General features: G+C 46.7%; 2 long non-coding RNA genes across 4 annotated transcripts; one reads left to right on the forward strand and one right to left on the reverse strand.

The window, feature by feature from the left end:
* The first annotated feature begins 749 nt into the window (after positions 1 to 749).
* LOC127323581 (uncharacterized) lies at positions 750 to 14,373 on the forward strand. 3 transcript variants are annotated; one of them, XR_007865821.2, is made up of 4 exons: positions 750 to 1,106; positions 2,148 to 2,323; positions 4,207 to 6,690; positions 6,773 to 14,373. It is a non-coding gene; the product is annotated as an uncharacterized lncRNA (long non-coding RNA). The 3 variants fall into 3 exon arrangements; XR_007865820.2 differs by lacking the exon at positions 6,773 to 14,373 and having other exon boundaries at positions 4,207 to 6,722; XR_007865822.2 differs by lacking the exon at positions 6,773 to 14,373 and having other exon boundaries at positions 4,215 to 6,722.
* Positions 1,280 to 4,197, reverse strand: LOC127323582 (uncharacterized). The gene is made up of 2 exons (XR_007865823.1): positions 3,976 to 4,197; positions 1,280 to 1,594 (listed from the first exon to the last, which is right to left on the reverse strand). It is a non-coding gene; the product is annotated as an uncharacterized lncRNA (long non-coding RNA).
* Positions 14,374 to 19,212: the final 4,839 nt, after the last annotated feature.

The following is a 19,212-nucleotide window of genomic DNA, read 5'->3' on the forward strand; positions in this document are numbered from 1 at the left end:
CAGTAGCATCTTATCGGCCAGTCCTATACACCGACCAGGTCGGTGCCGATGCGGGTTGCCGCACACCCTGGTCGGGTATTGGGCCTGGCCCATTTAACGTTTTTCGCTTTCCTTTTCTCTTTTTTTTTTTCTTTTTCCGTTTTCTGTTTTATTTTCTTTTCTTTCTGTTTATTCTTTCTTTTGTTCAAATTAGAAAAGTCTATATTCGAAAAATGTTTAAATTCGAAAAACGTCAAATTTGAGAATTACTAAAATTTGAAAACTGTTCAAATATGAAAACGGTATAAATTAAAAAATTGTTCAAATATGAAAATCGTTCATACTCGAAATTTGTTCAAATTTGAAATTTGTTCAAATTTGAAAATTGTTCTAATATGAAAGTCGTTCAGATTCGAAAATTGTTCAAATATAAATTTTGTTCAGATTCAAAAATGTTCAAATTTGGAAATTGTTCATAGAAAAAAATACATTTTTGTTAAAAAAATGTTCAAATCTGAAAATGTTCAGATTTTTAAAAAGTGATTTATTTTTAATTTGAATTTTTTTAAATTTTACAAATGTTCAGATTTTTAAAAAAGATTCTTTTAAAAAAGAAAACAAACAACAGAAAAAAAAGAAACGAAAAAGAAAACCGCCTTACCTGATGTTGGGCTGCGGCCCAGTTAGTAAAATCCGGGCGCGCGGGGTGTGCGGCGACGGCTTCCGCGCCGACCAGCTCGGCATACAGCAGCTCCCATCTTATCGGGTGGGGAAAAAAACTGGATCGAAGAAGAGTGGGCAGAAAAGCGGTGCGGTAGCTGAAGGAAGAGGGCGGAGGTCATAGGGACGGTGGCGGACAGCACGGTCCCTCGTCGCTTGGCTTGCCTCCAGTTTTTTTCACGATTCGGCCGTGGATGCAGGGGACTGAGCCACGGCATCACCGATTGGCTTGCCTCCAGTTTGCAAGCGCGGAGGTGAATTGCTACCTGAACAGGGGTGGTTCGTGCAGCCGGGACCAATGGTGAGCCTGAGCGTGGAAGAAGCTCCGTGCGATGGGAGCTGATGAAACCTGCCGGCCTGGCGCAGGTGACCAACGGAGCAACCATGGGTTCAGGCATGAATAGCTGGTATGATACCCCTCTCTGTACTGGCTCAATAGAGGCAATTTTATTGGCTACAGCAATTGCGTGCACCTAAACGGGGATTCTTATGCGGACGAAACTGAAGCGATAGGACCAAAAGCACGAATTGCTGACGGCACCTTGGACGCATAGATTACTTTGTCAGAAAGAGGCAAAAATAAAGAAGACAATTTAGCCTAGGCGAGCTGTACAACACGCATTGATTGAATCAAAGATACAACATAAGAACAGACACCCCAAAAGCTAACTTCTTATACATCTGCTTATGTCAAACACAGGGTAAGAAGTATAGCACAGAGTAGACAACATGTAAAATTAGGTGATAAGAGAATTCTGGCCATATGCGTCTGTCATACAGCCTAAGAGAGTACATGGCTCGAGATTTCAGGCTGCCGTAGGTAGTATGTAAACTTAGAAACCATCTCTATTGGCTTTAGCGTCTTTATGCTAATCAGTCATGCACACTGCTAAACCTGCAATTATTGCCATGCGGTGAGAGTCGAACTCATGAAATGTAACAGGAATAGCCAAATACAATACAAAGTGAGAAGGCACCATATGAGTGATAGTACAGAGAAAGGGAGGACAACAGTATAGAAGAGAACTGAAATAACCTGACACATAGTCTATGAACAATGGAGAGTGGCGGCAGCTGGAACAAATCGATGGTTGCCCGTTTCTAAAGCCACATTACATAGCAAAAAGTATCTACTGATTCACACGGTCTTATATCAATATTCAGTTACGTCGTATCTATGGACCATATGACTGGAAAATGTTGCAATGAAAGATATGCGAAAATGTTACCTCGCGGGCCGTTATAACTTTATGGTAAATTAGTAAACCTCTGCCCTCTGAGTAATAGAATAATACATACCCTATACCTCTCGGCTAATGCGAGAGGCTCGACTATGCAGCAGTCCTAATGCACATGAAACCTACTAATGTTTCTATTCACTGTTGTCTTATAAGTATATACTAATCTCCTGATACCTACGTTGCTAAGTTTTTTCCATCAAAATGCAGACGGAAAACCGAATACCTAAGTTTAACCGAGAGCTGGACATGGGCAGCCGCCGGTAGGCATCAGTAGCTCAAACCGAGCCCGGCCTGGCAGGCGATTGCTCGGATGAGGTGCTGTCACGGAACCAGATGAGTTGTGGATAACCAAAAACATGCAGTAGTAAAAGCCAATTCAGAAGGTGCGCTCTCTTTTTGTGATCTGTTTCTCTAGCTTAGATGAGTTATTGCTAGATTTGCATGGTTATGACACCGGTGATCGAAGTCTTGGCCATTGGTGTTTTTAGAATAGAGGTTGCCCCCTGGTTCTATTGCCACGCAACCAGAATATGTCTCATACATCATTCAATTACAATTTCTGTAGTGTAGATGCATCTTAACTGAGTTTTTATGGATTTAAGGTAATAGTGTCAAATAATTTGAGATGTCCATTAAAGTTACATCATAATCAGTTGTTGATCGATTTCTAGTAATGTATTTAGCAAAAAAGAAAAGGAATGGATGAACTACTTTTCCACCTTGGTTAGCTTATATACAATATAACATAGCAGCGGACTATTTCATCCAATGTTTTCGTAAATGGAAAAACTTAACTGGAAAGTAGCAACATAGACCTTCTAATAAAATACATAAACATCAACTGATAAACTCATGAAAGAACAAATTATTAATAATAACACCACCTTGGATCAGCTCTGGCCAAATATTATCAAATTATCAATTCAAGACTTGTATGCTATCCATGGAAAATAGCATTCGTTACTGAAAATAACTAACTATTTTGAGGGAGGGAAAAGTAAATACACACAGATATATATTACTGCTATTTTACCATTTGGTTTATGTGGAAGTACAAATGTGCTATAAACTTCAATTAGTTTTCCATGGTTCCTCCATGTTTACACACTAATCCCAAATTTCCAATAATACATAATAGCTTGTTATGATAAGATATGTCAGATAGAAAGGACTTCAATTTGATCCTGTTATATGATTGCTTCAAATAGTAGATATTGTTTGGGCTGAAGATTGTTAATTAATTCACTATTTTGGATGGTCGGTGCAAATAGTGATAACTTGGAATGTGCTATCAAAGATTTGTTAGTGTAGTTTGGAGCACTCCTAGCCAAAGTTCTCACATTTGATTTCTCTATTCTGTATTTAGGAATAGTACCTTGAGGATTTAACTTGAATTTTCTTATGTGCTCTGGACGACTTTAGGAAACATTATTCTTAAAAAAAAATAAGGTATACTACTGCTGTTGTATTTTTAGGTATGCCATTGTACTTCTGAAGTCCCAGTTTGCTATGCCTTCCATAGAAACCCCCGTAATTTTTCGTACCACTTTTTATTTCAAAAAAATCTATGACAGATTATAACAGTAGCTTTGCTTCTCTTGTCTAGTTATTATCGTCTCATATCTTCTCAAAGTTGGCTACCTGGGTTCAACCATTCAAGGGATCGCCAGGTTCAACCATTCAAGGGATCGCCAATAAATAAAATAATCTCTAACCATATCAAGAATAAGCTATACTTTACAAAGCTACAGATTGGCCTCCACTTAGGTAGGTCTCCACTTAGGTAGAACGCTGGGCCTGATGATGTGTTCCCTACATCCTAGGTACAGGTTCTGTTAGCAAATTCATGAACTGAACCCCGTATTACAGAAAGTAGGTTGTTACAACACTTCATATTGGATAATTACTTCTATATTGTTTCACAATCAGAGTTACCACATGTGAACAAACGATGGAAGGAAAAAAACATAAACTATTAAAATACATATATGTACAAATACTGCAATATGGAAAATAAAAAGAGAAAAGAGCTTACCAAGGGTATTGATTTAACTCATTTTATGATCTTGAATCCAAACAGAGCAATTGTTGATGAATCTTATTCTTTCCGGTACTCAAAATCTAGATTTTGAGGTCACCAATAAAAGGAAGATCAGCTTGTAAGCAAACTAATGCATTGTTGAAAAAAATTCTATCATCAATATACGGAAACTTGCAATAGGAAATACAACTCTCTGAAACTTGTTGCAGTGTTGCAGGTCTGCAGTGTTGCAGGTCTGGAACCCCGCATTGGCCATCTCCATATTTTTTGCTAGTATATGCCAAAAACCATGGCGCGGAAGCAGGACGACCTGGCCGGCCAACAGCAACAACGTCCACCCATCAAAGGCCTGCATGAAGAAAGACATTGAGATGTAAGTTTGTTCTCGGTATCCGACGGCGCTAGCCTTGCACGCAGCTGCTTCACTGACAGGAAGACGCATTCCACGGGAGGACAGGCATCACGGCGGCAATCGGTAGTATGTGGCCGTGGCTGTCTTAGTTGCAGGACTCACCAGGGACACACAGAGCGGGGGCTCCTCTGTTGCCCTTCCACATCTGAGGCACGGTGCTGCTGGCCACGTGGCGCCGTCCATGGCGGGGCTCTTCGGCCGCCGTGCCATCTAACGAAAAGAGACCCAAGCATGGGAGAACCTAGTTGATCTTTCCCACAGCTCCTAACCGCCGGCGACCATGTCTGGCTCCCGCGTCCAGCGCAGGCCGCCTCAAGAAGGGACGGGGATGGGAGGCAACCAACTTGGCCGCGGTCTAGCAAATCGGGAGGCCGAAACTGCTCCCGTTCAGCCTTGCCGCCATGACCCACCAGCAGCACCACACGGTCGCTGTTGCCCATCCATGGCGGTGGCACGGATGTGGAGGCGGCGCGACGGCTTGGGGAAGGAAAAGAAGATAACATGACAAAATCAAATCGCTTTAGAGAGGATCTAGAACGCCATGGGAGAATCGCTGTGGAGAGGGCTCCGGAACTCCATGGGAGAAGCGATCGAGAGATCCTTATTCTTCACGATTTTTCTGTGAAAGCGGTGCGGCCGTGGGGTAAGAAAAGTGGTAGAAAGTGGGTCCATCCCGTAGATTTCTCTGGAGGGAGCACTAACCGGAAGTTGCCTAACAAACCGGTAGCCGGTATCCACCCACGCGAGAAAAAAAAAATCCAAACGGGTTAAGTGACCAAGTGGTAAAAGATGAGACTACGTGTCAGCAAACAATCGGAGGAAGAGTTGGATAAATAGCAATCTACAGTAACTGAAACTCTGAGAGCGTGTAAATTTGTTTAGCTTTTATATAGTGTATAATGTATAATAATGTGGGCGCCTCGTGTAGCCGATAGATTCGTACCACGTGCAGTGCGTCACCATGCAAGTACTTCGGTCACCCACATGCTGATAGTATCAAAGAAAGAGAAAGGAACATCCACGCTAGGGAATTCAGAAGTCAAGTACCAAGGCAATGTTTCGTACAAGCAAATCAAAAGAAAGTTGGAGGAGATGATTTCATGCCATGTGAAGCCACAAGAGTATCTGTTGACTGGAGACGTGTTTGGCCGAAAATCCACAAAGCGTTGCATGACTACATCTGCAGCGTCAACCCTGTTGACAGCGCTAATTAAATACCACACGAGTCATCGTGTCGTGAAATCGCCAAATTCTCCACCCAAAACAAGGATCGTCGGAACTTCATCGGCTGGACTCCACTACATTCGATACAAAAATATCAGGTGCTATATTTTCAATCTATATCTAATGATAAAGAAAATAAGGTTTCTTACGGTCCAACACTTTTTTGGATCAATTTACCCTCCCACCAAAATCACAATACATCTGAATACCACCGTAATTGTTGGTCCGTCCGCGTCAAACCTGCCGTCTCGATCGTACGTGGTAGTTTCTGTTTTGCATTGTTTCGTACGTGGTATGTCTGCTAGCCGGATCGATTGCTCGTGCTTGCCCCTCCCCACGATTCCAAAAATCCAAATCCTACACGAGACCCAGCCCGAGCCGGAAAGCAATGTTGGAGCGATCCCGCATCTACTCATAGCGCGTCGACTTCATACATCTCCATGGCGATTTAGTCTCTCATCTAAGGAAAGAACTCTAGATCGATCGGGTATAGCCGTAATAGGCTTTCCTAACGGGACTCTTTCATAGCTACAATCTCCTGGTCCCTATATATCCACGTGAGATCTAGGAGACGAGATTGACCTGCACCAAATCTACCCAATAGCTTGGCCACGACCAACTATCGATGGAATAAGAAGCGCTAGCTCGAGGAGGTAGCCACGGCAGCCCCGACGCGCCATCAGGTCAGCTTGGGTCAGAGGTGAGATGTGACCGTGGCTGAGGCTGGCGCAGACGTGGTCTTCGACTCTTCGTGGTGCATTGCGTCGGGATGACGAACCAGGTACTTGTTGAAACGATGGAGGATCTTGGTGTCAACTCGGAGACAATGAACTCCGCAGGCGTGCTACTGACGGTGCACAACGCCTGGATGACGAACCAGGTGCAGATCATGACGTGGAGGCAAGATGGTCTCCAAGTCTCATCAGAACGATGGATGATCTTGGGAAAGTTGAAAAATAGATTGGTCGGGCCGTCGCAACAAATTAGCACGCTGCCGCGATCTGTACTGATGACCTATGTGTTCCGGTGTGCGCCCCTGTTGGGCAGGATTAGCTCCAACAACATGCTGTCAGGTATGCAAAAACGGATGATTCAGTATGTATGCGCTGCAGTTTTTCTTGCTGCTGACTATGAACTGAAATACCAGCCTCTTAGTCCTCAGGTGGTTTGGTCCAGCGCGACATGGGCGCTCTCTGGAGCTTGCGCTGCTTTTTGAGTGAGCTAAGTCACGCAATGTTGTGAGCATTTGTACTGTATAAACATGTTCCAGGTATTATTCCCTCCGACAGTTCTCTGCATATTTGAGAAAGGTGAGGCCAAGGCTTGGATGACTGGGTGCTCCTGGAGGAAGAAAAAAGTACCACAAGCGCAGCTTGCTTTTGAACTGATGGTCAGTTAAAACACATTGTCCTACAGCGGGATTCTCAGTGTATATTAGCAAGTAGTGCATTGCTGAATTCAATAGAAGAAGCTCGAGTTCTTGGATAGCATCTGATGTGCACTGGCTGAAGGTAAATTTTGATGCCTCGGCTGCTGCCGAACCTCAGAACCTCAGGCTATGGTGTTGTACATCATGGGAAGAATTACTTTGCAAACCGACCAATCCTTGAATCTGCAAAGGTTTTGATCTGCTATGAGAGGACGTGACACTCTTGATTTTTTTATTTTGCCCCTCAGATCTTTGTTATCTGTGCGCAAGTACCAAACACACATTGTTTTGGCGGAATCGTTGGTTCAGGTCAATCACTTTTTTTGTTTTTGTTTTGAAATTAACCAGCTTTTTCGGTTTATAGTTTCCATCAGAGTCTCGCTCGGTCCGCCAGGCGGGCGCTAACAAATGTGTTTTCCTACATAATACCACATTTTATCAATGTTTCTTCTGCCGCAACACATATTTAATGGTTGAGGAAGATCGAGAGAAAAAAGAAAGGGGATGGAGGGATGCTCGCAAGCAGGAAAAGGGGGCGGAGCTAAGGGCCGGAAAGAGGTGATGATGTGCGCTGGTGCAAGGAGAAGGGCGTGGAGGCAACATGCAGGTGAAAGGTGTGGTGTGCTGCTGAATTTATCTCACGGTTTGGTGGGGGCGAAGGGAACAAGTCACCGGGGTTTTCTTTTGGGAGGTCCGACGGTTTGGTCTCAAGATTGCTGGGTTTTTGAACCAGTAGGTGGAAGGTGCACCACATCGTCGAAGTTAGAACGGAAAATTAGTGAAAGTACAAAGGGAATGAGTATTTCGAGCGGGTAAGGCGTTAGGATTGTTGGTTTTGTGTATTTGAGTTTGAGTTCCCACATAGCTATATATGTGTCACCCACCCTCGACGATGGTGACAAAGAGGAGAAGTGTCAACACGAATGGTTTGCTGAAACGTTTGAGTATTTGTTTCTCCCGGTGCAACGCACGGGCACTTTTACTAGTTACGTAAAATTTATTTTGCCTACTATTTTCTTTCGCTTATACTATTATTTGCGTGCAGTTTTTGCACCACAATATACCTGCAGATTGAAACAAAGCTTCGACTGCTCTGCTCGATTGACCGCGCCCACCATCGCGCACTGATTGCACTCAGGGTTTACCTGTCTTGGACCCAACATTACGAACTCAATATATTCGGATGCTCACCCGCCGCGGATCGACCATATCAACTGCGTCCTCTTCATCGGCCATGCCAGCTAGGCGTCGCGTGGCTACATCAACTATCTTGGATGGCGCAATTATTTCAGCTGCACTCGACGCAAGGATTATCTTGGATAGCGCAATTATTTTGACTGCGCCTGCCGCATGGACTTTCTTTGGTGGCGCAATTATTTTGACTGCGCCCGCCGCATGGACTTTCTTTGGTGGCGCAACTATTTCGACTGCGCCCGCCGCATGGACTTTCTTTGGTGACGCAACTATTTCGACTGCGCCCGCCGCATGGACTTTATTTGGTGGCGCAACTACTTCGACTGCGCCCTTCGCATGGACTATCTTTGGTGGCGCAACTATTTCGACTACGCCCGTCGCAACGATTATCTTTGGCCTCGCGACTATTTCGACTGCGCCCGCTACATCAGCTATTTCTGATTGACTACTTCGATTGCGTCTACCATGTGATCTGTCTCCACATTGGCCTCGCCGCAGTCGAACTCAGTGTTCCTCTTTCTTTTGCCACACCCGATGTTCAGGGAGGCGCCATTATCCGTGAAAATTTTGGGGGTGTGGGGGTCAAATCCGTGGCAACCAAGGAGCTCTTGATACCATATGATAAGGGCTAAGCCCAAGGGTGTGCCCGATCTTCACGGATTTGGATGGGATTCATGGGGGAGGTGGAAGAACACGAAGAACGTGGGTGGAAAGCGGGGTGGAGCGAAGATACAAACGCAACACACACACAACCGGTTGTTCTTCGTTGGCCCGATACACCAACCCAATGGAATTGCAAGAAAAAGACCCACAAGGGGGATCCCGCCGCCCCTCCCACCATGAGATGAGATATTTGCCTAAACCTAAACCCATCATTCCTCAGAAAAGATTGGCAATAGCAATTGATAGAGTTCCAAAGAGGAAAAGAGTGCAAATAGATAGAATTGCAAAAGCAAAAGATCCAAAACACTAGAATTCCTAGAATGGAAGAGATCAACTACCTAGAAGAGTAGATAACTTCGTAGATTGGTAGATCTAGAAGGGTTTCCCGCGGGAAGGAGCATAGCTCATGTTTTCTCTTACATCAAGTCTGAATCTCAGATCTGAGCCAACAAGGCTATTTATAGTTGGTGGGGCGAAGGGGTAAGTTACATGCTGGATCTGCCAGTTTTGGTGCTGAAACGCGGGTAGGCGGAAGTTCCGGTCGGGCGGAAGTTCCGGTCCGATCGGGCCGGAAGTTCCAGCCAACTTCCGGCCTAGCTCCGGAAACTGTCGATTTCCTTGCAGCACTATCCAGTTTTGTTTTGGCGCGTTTCCGGAACAAGGACGGAACTTGGGCGGAAGTTCCGGTGGCCGGAAGTTCCGGTCGTCAGGGGCGGAAGTTCCGGCTGGATGCTTTTTCCTGGGCGCTGGAGGGCATCTGGGAGGCATCTGGCCGGAAGTTCCGGTCCTAGGGGGCGGAAGTTCCGGCTGGAGCGTTGGGACTCCATCTTCTTCATTTCCAGCTCCCTCTTCCTTGGCGTGGTCTCCGTGGCTTGCGTCTTGGTCGATGTACCTGATTGAACATAGTGTATTTGCATGAAGTAGCACGCCATCCAAAGGGGTATCAAATGCATACGTGGAAAGGAGCGAATTCACCTCTTGGTGTAGGGCTTGGGCTCGAGCTCGTGTCATTGGACCACGAGGAGGGCTTGTCGGTCTTGAGGAGGCGGTGTCCAAAGGCCACCCCGTATCATCTCCCCCCCTTGGGAAAGAGTCGTCCTCGACTCTATGTTCTCCTCATCTCCATGATAGGGTGAGAGGTCGGACACATTGAATGTGTTGCTCACCAAGTACTTGGATGTTGGTATGTCGATGACGTAAGCGTTGTCGTTGATGCGCTTGAGGACCTTGAAGGGACCATCGCCTCGAGGCTTGAGCTTGGAGTTTCTTTCTTGAGGAAAGCGGTCCTTGCGAAGATGTATCCACACTAGGTCTCCTTCATTGAAGATCCGTGCCTTTTTCTTCATGTTGAGTCTACTTGCTTGAGGAAGAACTTGTTGCTCGATCGTTTCCCTTGTATCTTCTTGTAGCTTCTTCATGTATTGGGCTCGCTTGTCGATGTTCATGTTTACTTGCTCATGTAGCGGGAGAGGAAGGAGGTCAATCGTCGTAGGTGGTTCAAACCCGTAGACAACCATGAATGGGCTTCTCATTGTAGTAGAGTGCTTGGCGCGGTTGTAGGCAAACTCCGCGTGCGGGATGCAATCTTCCCATGACTTCAAATTCTTCTTGACAAGGACTCGGAGTAGTGTGGAGAGGCTTCGGTTCACCACTTTTGTTTGTCCATCGGTTTGTGGGTGCGAGGATGATGAAAACAAAAGCTTGACGTTGAACTTGGCCATTAGTGTCTTCCAAAGGTAGCTCATGAACTTGACATCTCGGTCTGAAACAATGCTTCTTGGTACACTGTGGAGTCTCACAATTTCCCTAAAAAACAAAGAGGCAATATGTGAAGCATCATCCGTTCGGGAGCATGGTATGAAATGAGCCATTTTAGAGAATCGATCAACCACTACAAAAATTGAATCATGACCATATTTGGTTCGAGGAAATCCTAGTACGAAATCCATACTTATATCGGACCAAGGAGCATAAGGAATAGGCAATGGTGTATAAAGACCATAGGGGTTGGAAGTGGACTTAGCTTGTAAGCATGTTGTACACCGTCGGCAAAGGCGTTCCACGTCGCGGTACATTCTTGGCCAATAATAGTGAGTGGAAACCATGGCATATGTCTTCTCTCGTCCAAAGTGTCCCATAAGACCACCACCATGCGATTCTTGTAATAGCAAAAGGCGAAGCAAAGACATGGGAATACAAAGTTTGTTGCCCTTGAACAAGAATCCTTGGTGCAAATAGAAATCATCGATGCCCTTATCATTAGAACACTTTGCGAAGATTGGGCCAAAGAAAGTATCGGAGGCATATAAGTCTTTGATTTCATCAAGACCCAAAACATGGAAATCCAATCGAGTGAGTAAAAGGGTGAGTTTGCGGGAAAGAGCATCCGCAACTACATTGTCCTTGCCCTTCTTGTATTTGATTACATATGGAAAGGACTCAATGAACTTAACCCGTTTTGCATGTTGTTTGTTCAAATTGTGTTGACTTTTCAAATACTTCAAAGACTCATGGTCGGAATGAATGACAAACTCTTTTGGCCAAAGGTAATGTTGCCAAACTTCAAGAACACGAACTAAAGCATAAAGTTCCTTGTCATATATAGGATAGTTGAGGCGTGCGCCATCCAACTTTTCGCTATAGTATGCCACGGGTTTTCCATTTTGCATGAGGACACCACCAATTCCAAGTCCACTCGCATCACATTCTATCTCAAAAGTTTTTGTAAAATCGGGAAGAATGAGGAGTGGTGCCTCGGTGAGTTTCTTTTTCAATTCATCAAAAGCGTGTTGTTGTGCCTTGCCCCAAACAAACGGAACATTCTGAAGGAGATATGCCCTAGAGGCAATAATAAAGTGGTTATTATATATCTTTATGTTTATGATAAATGTTTATATACCATGCTATAATTGTATTAACCGAAACATTGATACATGTGTGATATGTAAACAACAAAGAAGTCCCTAGTATGCCTCTTAACTAGCTTGTTGATTAATGGATGATTAGTTTCATAATCATGAACATTGGATGTTATTAATAACAAGGTTATATCATTATATGAATGATGTAATGGACACACCCAATTAAGCATAGCATAAGATCACGTCATTAAATTATTTGCTATAAGCTTTTGATACATAGTTACCTAGTCCTTATGACCATGAGATCATGTAAATCACTTATACCGGAAAGGTACTTTGATTACATCAAACGCCACTGCGTAAATGGGTGGTTATAAAGGTGGGATTAAGTATCCGGAAAGTATGAGTTGAGGCATATGGATCAACAGTGGGATTTGTCCATCCCGATGACGGATAGATATACTCTGGGCCCTCTCGGTGGAATGTCGTCTAATGTCTTGCAAGCATATGAATGAGTTCATAAGAGACCACATACCACGGTACGAGTAAAGAGTACTTGTCAGGAGACGAGGTTGAACAAGGTATAGAGTGATACCGATGATCAAACCTCGGACAAGTAAAATATCGCGTGACAAATGGAATTGGTATCGTATGTGAATGGTTCATTCGATCACTAAAGTCATCGTTGAATATGTGGGAGCCATTATGGATCTCCAGATCCCGCTATTGGTTATTGGTCGGAGTGAGTACTCAATCATGTCCGCATAGTTCGCGAACCGTAGGGTGACACACTTAAAGTTGGATGTTGAAATGGTAGAACTTGAATATGGAATGGAGTTCGAATATTTGTTCGGAGTCCCGGATGAGATCCCGGACATCACGAGGAGTTCCGGAATGGTCCGGAGAATAAGATTCATATATAGGAAGTCATTTTATAAGATTTAAAATGATCCGGAAGGTTCTAGAAGGTTCTAGAAAAGTCCGGAAGAAACCACTAAGGAAGGCGGAGTCCCGGAGGGACTCCACCTCCCATGGCCGGCCAACCCTAGGAGGGTGGAGTCCACCTTGGTCTCCACCAAGGGGGCCGGCCACCCCCCCACATGGAAGGGGGGAATCCCACCCAAAGTGGGATTCCCACCTTAGGTAGGTTTCCCTATCACATGGAAGGTTTTGGGTTCGGGTCTTATTCGAAGACTTGTAGTCCAACACTTGGGGCTTCCACCTATATAATGAGGGGCCAAGGGGAGGGGGCCGGCCACCCCAAGACCACAGCCTGGCCGCACCCCCTTAGTGGCCGGCCACCCCCTCCCAAACCCTAGCCGCCCCCTCTCTCCTCCAATACTCCCGCACGCTTAGCGAAGCTCCGCCGGGATTCTCCACCGCCACCGACACCACGCCGTCGTGCTGTCGGATTCAAGAGGAGCTACTACTTTCGCTGCCCGCTGGAACGGGGAGGTGGACGTCGTCTTCATCTACAACCGAACGTGTGACCGAGTACGGAGGTGCTGCCCGTTCGTGGCGCCGTGATCAAGATCTTCTACGCGCTTTTGCAAGCGTCAAGTGAACGTCTACCGTAGCAACAAGAGCCTCATCTTGTAGGCTTTGGAATCTCTTCAAGGGTGAGACTCGATAATCCCCTCGTTGCTACCGTCTTCTAGATTGCATCTTGGCTTGGATTGCGTGTTCGCGGTAGGAAATTTTTTGTTTTCTATGCAACGAATCCCTACAGTGGTATCAGAGCCGTGTCTATGCATAGATGGTTGCACGAGTAGAACACAATGGTTTTGTGGGCGTTGATACTCTTGTTATCTTTAGTTTGAGTACTTTGCATCTTCGTGGCATAGTGGGATGAAGCGGCTCGGACTAACTTTACATGACCGCGTTCATGAGACTTGTTCCTCGTTCGACATGCAACTTGTATTGCATAAGAGGCTTTGCGGGTGTCTGTCTCTCCTACTATAGTGAAGATTTAATTTACTCTTCTATTGACAACATTAGTATCAACGTTGTGGTTCATGTTCGTAGGTAGATTAGATCTTTCTCGAAAACCCTAAACCACGTAAAATATGCAAACCAAATTAGAGACGTCTAACTTGTTTTTGCAGGGTTTGGTGATGTGATATGGCCATAATGTGATGATGAATATGTATGAGATGATCATTATTGTATTGTGGCAACCGGCAGGAGCCTTATGGTTGTCTTTAAATTTCATGTTGAGTAGTATTTCAAAGTAGTTGTAATAGTTGCTACATGGAGGACAATCATGAAGACGGCGCCATTGACCTTGACGCTACGCCGACGATGATGGAGATCATGCCCGAAGATGATGGAGATCATGTCCGTGCTTTGGAGATGAAGATCAAAGGCGCAAAGTGATGTAGCCCCGGTCACCGACGTCGCTACACCAAGACCAACAAGTCCCCCAAGTGGACCGATGACACGAGCCCGAGTCAAAGCGCTACATGATAAGGTGAACTCACTCCTCACTACCCTTGATCTTGATACCCCATTGGACGGACTGCTACCTCAGGCCGATATGCTTTGTGTTATCAGATATAAACCTCGAGAGAAGGACGTCGCAGCAGACCCGAAGATGGACAAGGAAGGAGGAGGAGAAGAGTGGCCGCCGAAGGACTCCCCTCAGCCGGCTGCCGGCCTCCGGTGCTGCCGGCTGCTCACCCGGCTGCTGTGAGCCTCAAGCCAAACGCTGGCCTTTGCTCGCACGCTGTGCCGGCCTCAGGACAGCTGCCGCCCCTCCATCTGCAGACGCGACCAGCGGCTGCGGCCTCGGACCAGCGGCAGCTGCCGGCTTGCGGCTGCTGGCCAACCATCACCGGCATCGCCGGCCAAGCCCTGTTGACTTCATCTCGGTAGTTGATTTCGCATCTATGGACCAGGATAATTTATGTAGTGCCGATTTTACCCCTGTACGAATCTGGACCTATAAGTACCTCACCCCTTCCTCCAGATTAGGGTTAGACTTGTTTTGAACTCAAACCTAATTTTGAGCTTAGTCTCCCTTGGGTATCATCCCTCTGTAATCAAGGCCATCCTTGTTGTTGATTGAGATATTGTTGAGTGAGATTCTAGTACAAGCTACTCTCTCTCCCTCACCAATCTCTTCTTCTCCAACACCAATCTCTCACCGGGAATTCTGCCGCGTGCCTCTTCCGGGTGATTCTATTGGCGTGGTCCATCGAGCCACGGGGGTAAGTATCGGGTGTATCGGGTTGGTGTGCGTGTGTGAGTCTCGGAGTTCCTCGTGTTCGTCGTGTTCTTCGCGTTCTTCGCACTCTCCCACCTCTTCCCTTGGATTTCGGGGTCAAGCTGCGAGATCGGGCCACACACGGGGTCTTAGACCTCATCATATGGTATCAGCAGCTCTTGGTTACCGCGGATTTGACCTCCCACCCACCCGATTTCGTCCCTAGAAAATTTTCCAAAAAATTTCCCAAAAAATAGCCCCAAATTGCCTTTTGACCGATCTATGATTTGGTTGCGTTTTGAGTGGTTTTGATCCATGGATTTCGTGCCCCTCTGGTTGATCTGCGTTTTCCCCACTTTCTAGACCTCAATTCCATCGATTTCTGACGTTTGGGTCGAATTTGGGCCGCTTTTCGCGAAGAACAGCTCGAAATGTTCGTCGTGGAGGCATCGCTTCTTGCATCAGGCTCTTGCCGCCCAGCGGCTGCCGGCCGCCGCATCCAGGCCGGCATGCCGCCCGTGCCGACTGCGCCCGATTCAGGCCGTCTGCCGCCAGGGAACCGACCAAGCTCACCAGCCACATTTCGACCACGTTTTCACCTTTTGTGTTTGCTTGTTACGGTTTGAGTGCCTTGTGTGTGAATCTAACCCGCAGCTACGACGCAAGCGACGACACTCTCGGCACCCCGACTTGCAAACGTACTCTTGATCCTTCCACCATATTGCAAGTTGTGTGATCATCACCGCCTACGACACATCGAGGTATAACTTGCAACTCCTCGCTCCTTTTGCGATCCAACCTTCCCGAGCATTGCTTGTTTAGTGTTGCGAGACATTGCACGTGGCCCCGCATTGTGAGGTGTGTGTGTCGTGTTGAGTAAAGCATCCAAGCAAACACTCGTGTGGCAAGATAGCAAAAGCGAGGCTAACGCTAACATAGTGTGTGAAAAAGCCCCAAAAACACAAAAAGAGTGCGAGTAGCACCATACATCCATACATCCATACATCCATACGCCCATACATACAAAGTGTCCACGTGCCACCAAAGATACAAACGAGTGCAAGTGCCAACATATACAAGAGAGAACAAGCTTTTAAGCAAAGAGAGATACGAGAAGAGAGGCCGCGTGTGAATCTTGTTGTCTCTTCCTTTGCAACCAAAGCTTTGACTCTCCTTGTGTTAGTGTGACACCGAGCACTTATACATACACTTTTCCGCTCACTTTTGGTTGCACTAACCCCGCTTATCTCGTGTGTGTGTTCCACAACTTTTCCGTGTTTTTGTGATCACCATTTGGACACTTAATTTTTGGACCTCACCCACTTTTAACAACATACTCGATCTTGGATTTGTCTTTTGGCTTTCCACAACACTCGCCTAACACCATATTTGCTAGCTTTTGCGTGTGGTTTTGCGTGTGTTCCCGATACACTTGATCTTGCTTTCGGTTTGGTGGATTGCCTCAATACTATCTTACCTTGGTAAGGGTACGAGGTAGTCTCCTTCCACTAACATACACGACATAGTTCTTGTCTTTGCATCATGGATAGGAACGGAGATACCAATAGGGATGAAGAGATCCTTCACAACACCGAGAGGTTGGCTACTCAACACAACCTATGGACACAACGACAAGAGTTCAAGGAGCAACTCTCCCTCTTCGAGACGCGCATCGATGAGCAATACGATGAAGTGGCTCACAACTTCTCCACCGTGAACCACGACTTGGCCCTTCTTCGTGAAGCTACGGACAACTTGAATGGCCAAATGGCGGCCAATGATGCCAACATGGAGCGGCGCATGGATAGCCTCGAGCGCGCCATCACCAACTTGGGTCGCCATCGTCGACACCGCTCTACTTCCTCTTCATCAAGCTCTTCCTCAAGGCATGAAGACCATTACTCTCATGGTGGCCTTTCATCCCCAAGCTCTTCTTCAAGGCGTGAAGACCATCATCGACCTCATCGCTCACATGCTCGTCATGAAGACTCCCGCTCCAACTCTAGGCGTGGAGAAATACATCGCCATGCGCGTCCACATGAGCGTCATCCACAAGCTCAAGACCTTCCACAAGATCATCACCAAGCGGATCGCCATGCCCACCATGGGCGTGATGGCCATCCCCAAGACCAAGATCCTCAAGATCCACCTCGGCGAGATCTTCGTCGCCACCCTCGCCATGACCAACGTGGACGAGGAGAGCCTCACCATGATCAAGATGAGAGACCCAACATTGAGCATCGTCCTCAACCGCGACAAGATCTTCAACCACATCCTCACCTTGAACCAAGTGAAGCAAGTGTTCAACTCCACCACCAACCCAATGCTATGGTTGGCCGTAGAAGACCTCCTATTCCACCTCTAGCCGCAAGAGTTGAAGGCGCCCCTCCTCGTAGAAGAAACTTGGAGGATGAAGAGAACATGTATGGCAAGCTCAAGTTCAACATGCCCAAGTTCAAAGGGGAAGACGACGCCGAAGCTTACCTCTCATGGGCACTCAAGGTGGACAAGATCTTCCGCATCCACAACTACTCCGGTGCCAAGAAAGTGGCTATGGCATCACTCGAGTTTGAAGACTACGCCAACACTTGGTGGGAGCAAGTCCTCACTCTTCGCGAAGAAAAGGGTGAACCTCCAATTGACACTTGGGAAGATATGAAGAAGGAGATGCATGCTCGCTTTGTCCCAAAGCACTACATGAAAGACCTCTTCAACAAGCTCCAAAAGTTGAAGCAAGGCACCAAAACCGTTGAGGAGTTCTACAAGGAGATGGAGCTCACTATGATGCTAGCCAACATCCAAGAATCCGAGGAGCAAACCATTGCTCGCTTCTTCAATGGCCTTACTTATCCCATCAAGAGGATTGTCGAGTTCCAACCTTACTCCAACATGGTTGAGTTAGTCCACCAAGCATCGAAGGCCGAGCGCCAAGTGATTGAGGACATCAAGTACTCCAAGGCCAAGTCCTATTTCTCCTCCAAGCTCGCTACATCGACCCCTCCTACTTCATCAACTCCTTATGCTACAAGTGCCAAGGCCGAAGCCTCCTCTACACCTTCCAAGAAACCGACTATCCAAAGTCGCATGAAGCAAACGGTCTCCTCAACCGCCTCCTCTAAGGCATCCACGGGACCCTCTAGTGTCACTTGCTTCAAGTGTGGCACCCAAGGTCACAAATCGTTTGAGTGCAAGAACACCAAGGTCATGATCACTATGGAGAATGGTGACATCGAGACTCTTGATGAAGATGAATATGAAGCCCTTGTGCAAGCCGCCGTGGAAAGTGAAGAAGCTTATGAGCAAGAAAGTGGAGAAGATCCTCTCTTATGTGAACATGACCCAAGTCCCTCACTTGTGGTCACAAGGGTGCTAACCACACAACCTCATGATATGAAAGAACAACGGTGCAACATCTTCCAAACCCGTGCCGGAATTGGTGGCAAGTCTATCAAGGTCATCATCGATGGTGGAAGTTGCCATAACCTTGCGAGCACCGAGTTGTGTGAGAAGCTCCACCTCACTCTCCGCAAGCATCCTCACCCCTACCATATCCAATGGTTGAGTGACAAGGGCAACGTCAAGATACAACATACCGTCACCGTCAACTTCAAGATCGGCCCTTATGAGGACACTATCGAGTGTGACGTGGTACCCATGACGGTGTGCCACATGTTGCTTGGCCGCCCTTGGCAATATGACAAGAAGGCTATACATGATGGACTCTCCAACACATACACCTTCAAGGTCAACGACAAGAAGTTCGAGTTGCGCCCGATGACTCCTAGCCAAATCATCGCGGATAATGCGAAGGCTTTAGCGAGGGCACAACTCCGCACCCATAGTGAGATGAGAGGAGAGGGAGCGACCCACCACAAAGAGAGTGAGCGCCACAAGCCATATATGAGTGAGCCCAAGAGTGTCCTTCTAGCCACCAAGAGTGAGTGGAGAGAGCTCCAAGAGAACCCATCCACCATATTGCACTATGTGCTCATATGCAAGGGACCCGCGTCGGAGACTAACGACTTAACCAACATTCCTCCGTCTTTGTTGTCTCTTTTGCAGGAATTTCGAGACGTCTTCCCCGACGAGCTCCCTCATGGACTACCACCACTCCGCGGCATAGAACACCGCATCGACCTCATACCCGGCGCTCCGCTTCCAAACCGTGCCGCCTACCGCACCAACCCCGAAGAGACCAAGGAGATCAACCGCCAAATTCAAGATCTCCTCGCAAAAGGGTACG

This window comes from Lolium perenne, chromosome 3 (genome assembly GCF_019359855.2).
Source record: "Lolium perenne isolate Kyuss_39 chromosome 3, Kyuss_2.0, whole genome shotgun sequence".
NCBI lineage: Eukaryota > Viridiplantae > Streptophyta > Magnoliopsida > Poales > Poaceae > Lolium > Lolium perenne.